Here is a 3,661-nt window from a genome sequence, read left to right on the forward strand (position 1 = left end):
ATTTGAACTTCATGGTTGATTCTTTAACAATAACGGGTATCTAAGTTTTTTTAAATGGTAAAATCCTAGATTTTTTTAATAAACATCGAACCACTTCGTTTTTTTAGTTTGAACTATCTATTTTTTTAATTGGAGAATGCTTTTCAAAATTTTTGTTAGTTGTTCTTTTTATTTTAATTTGAACTTCTTCGTTTTATTCTTTAGCAATGAGAAAAAAATCTAAGTTTTTTATAAACTTCAAACTTCTCTGTTATTTTAATTTTAACTCATTAGTTTTATTCTTAGAAAAAATATAGTTTTTAACTAAGCTTCAAACATTTTTTAAAATTTAATTTCATAATATTGTTTTTCTTAGAAATGGGATGAATTTGTGTTTTTGTATATATCTAACCACTCGGTTATTTTTAATTTCAACTTCTTGATTTTATTCTTCAGTAACAATGAAAATCTTAGATTTTTTATGAATACAGAACTGCTCTATTTTTATATTTTGGACTCCTTGGTTTATTTCTTTACTAACACAAATATCCTAGTTTTGTAATAAATATTTAACTGGTCTGTTATCTAAATGTGAACTTCTAGAGTTTTTTATTTAGGAATGGTGAAAATCCTTTTTTATGCATTTTGAATTGCTCTATTTTTTAAATTTGAAATTGTTGTTTTTTGAACTTCCTGTTCTCGTTCTTTAATAATGAGGAAAATTTTGTATAAACATCGAACTACTCATTTTATTTAATTTGGACTTGCTGGTTTTAGTTTTTTTGTAACGGAAAAAAATCCTAGTTTTTTAATAAACACCGAGCCGCTCCGTTTCTTAAATTTGAACTTGTAGTTTATTTTACGTTTCCTGTTTAGCTTCTAAACAATGTTTACTGGTTTATTTATTATTGAGCTTCATGGGATTTCATATTTGAACTTCCAGGGGTTGTCATGTCAACTTAGAGTTTTTTAACTCGTACTGAGTCTCTTTTATGAACTTCTAGCTTCCTGAATGCCTAAATTCAATATTCAATCTTGTCCAAATTCAATACTGTATACTTCCAAATTCATGATTTTGTAAGTAGCAACATTGATACACATGAACCTCTCCTAAAAACAATATTCCATATTCATCAAGGATTGGCGTCACCATATTTCTTTCTACCAAATTCTTGTGTACATGAACTACACCCCAACAACCTCTTTTCATTTCCCAACATAAATAAATACGAACTTCACTAGGTTCCTCTTTTTTTAACTTCTCCTTTTCTCCCAAAATTACCTACTTTTCATCTTTGAATTGTGAGAACTCCATCAATTAAAAAACGATAAGATTTTTTTTTCTAATAACCAAACACAGACTCTCATAAAAGAACTACAACCATGTTGTCATACACATGGTATTTCTTTTCCTTCCTGTAATATACACATTGAACCACACACATATAGTCCATTCCTTAGCAATAGACGGCAATAGTTAGAACCAATGAAAATAGGACGTCTGGCGAGCCACTTCATACCCATGATGCAACTCTCCAGTTAGTGAAAACACCCAAAAAAACAAGAAAAAAATAATCTCTCTGAACCTCAATCCCAACCGTATATGAACTCTGGTCCCCCTTCAAGTAAGATCGAAATACATACATACAAAATCACAAATGAGTAGCAACTACTCTGTAGTGGCAAAATCGACCAACATTTTTGTACAATGCAAGGTGTCATTCATGTTGACTTTCTTCTTCTTTCCAAATTTGCATGAAGAACTAACTTCTGCCCCCATCTGTATGAAAATTAATAGAGCCTCATAAAGGGCATGAACCAAAACCCTGGACTAAATTTTTCAGTCATCCCCCTGAACTGAAATGGCACATACTATCTTGCAACATGTCACTGAACTGAAATCTTCTTTGGACAGTCGGCTTTCTTCTTTCGCTAGAGCAGCCACATGGGGATGGCCAGCACGGGACCTACCGGTGACATGGGGCAACCAAGGCAGTGTCGGGAGGTCAAAGGCGGTGGTGCATGGGATCCAATGTCGGCAGCCATGGCAACGATAACAACTTGGAGAAGACACAACATGAAGGTCACATTGTAGGACTTAGGTAGGTCGCCGCTTTGGCCTCGAGTAGGTCATCGTGGGTGTTGTGGGAGACCCACAACGAGCACCTGGACACACTACACGCACGCGAGGTGTTGAACTTCTTTTGATCGAGATGGATGGTTGGGCTGTTGGCGCGACCATGGCCAGGGGCAGAATAGGGAGGAGGCATGAGTGGGGTGGAGCCAGTAGGCCGTGTCCACGGCGAGCATCTAGATGACCCCGATACATATCCTCGTTGGGGAAGTGACATAGGAGAACCACCGGGGAGGAGTGGTGTGGCAAGGGTGGTGGAGCAGCGCCAGCTGGCGGTGGCCGGGAGGCCTGGCGGGGTGGTTGTGCGCTGTTGGGCAGGGCAGTAGCATGCTGGGAGGAGGGGACACGGTGTGCTGCGGGACAGTGCAACGGCTGTCGATGTCAAAACCACAGATCTCGGTTAGGGGGTCCCGAACAGTGCGTTTAAGGATCGAAGGTAACAGGAGGCTGGGGACACAGTGTTTACCCAGGTTCGGGCCCTCTTGGTGGAGGTAATACCCTACTTCCTGCTTGATTGACTTTGATGAGTATAGGGGTTACAAGAGTTGATCTACCATAAGATCATAATGGCTAAACCCTAATTGTCTATCATGTTTGATTATGATTGCCTCTACAGACTAAACCCTCCTATTTATATAGACACCGGAGGGGGCTAGGGTTGTACAGAGTCGGTTTACAGAAAAAGGAATCTTCATATCCACACGCTAAGCTTGCCTTCCACGCCAAGGAGAGTCCCATCCGGACATGGGAAAAGCCCTCCATCTTGTATCTTCACGGCTCGTCAGTCCGGCCCATGTCACATAGCCCGGACGCCCGAGGGCCCAGTAATCCCGGACTCCCTCAGTAGCCCCCGAACTAGTCTTCAATGACCACATCTCCGACGTGCCAGTTTTTTTCGGCATTGCAAGGCGGGTTCCTCCACCGAATACTCCAAAGCATATGAAGTGAGGGGCTATATTCGACCCTTATATCTCCGATCTTGGTAAGGTGAATTCTTCGAACAACTCGGTTTTCATTAAATGTCATACCCTTCGGCTTCTGTGCTTCCACCGCCTTAGCTTCCACATGGCAAACGAATACGAAGGGCCCAATCGTTTTTACAGATAACCCCTCGACAGCGTGGAGAAGGTGTCTATTTAAGGAGATCAAATCTCAGATACCATTCCACGCCAGGCGACAATCCTTCGAACTTGCCTCAAGGAACCACGAAACCATGGCTAGCGCTCCTAGTTCCTCCTCCCACCCCTACGACCCTCAAAAAGGCGATTGGGAGAGCTGCTATGTTTCCCATGCCCAACTGACCAAGCTCCAGGTACAGGGCTACCTGCCCCCTGCAGATCTAGTCCCCGTTCGGGCAAGATTAACATCCTTTACTGGCGAGGCCTTGGCGGAAAATTTCCTAAATCCCTCAGAAGGGGAGCGAGTGTGCTTCGTGTCTTTCCTTTTGAGAGGCGTTGGATTTCCAATCCATCCTTTCCTCTGAGGTCTCCTGGAGTACTATGGCCTTCAACTGCACAATCTCCTGGAGCACAGCGTTGGTTTTCCCTT

This window comes from Triticum aestivum, chromosome 3A (assembly GCF_018294505.1).
Source record: "Triticum aestivum cultivar Chinese Spring chromosome 3A, IWGSC CS RefSeq v2.1, whole genome shotgun sequence".
Taxonomy (NCBI): domain Eukaryota; kingdom Viridiplantae; phylum Streptophyta; class Magnoliopsida; order Poales; family Poaceae; genus Triticum; species Triticum aestivum.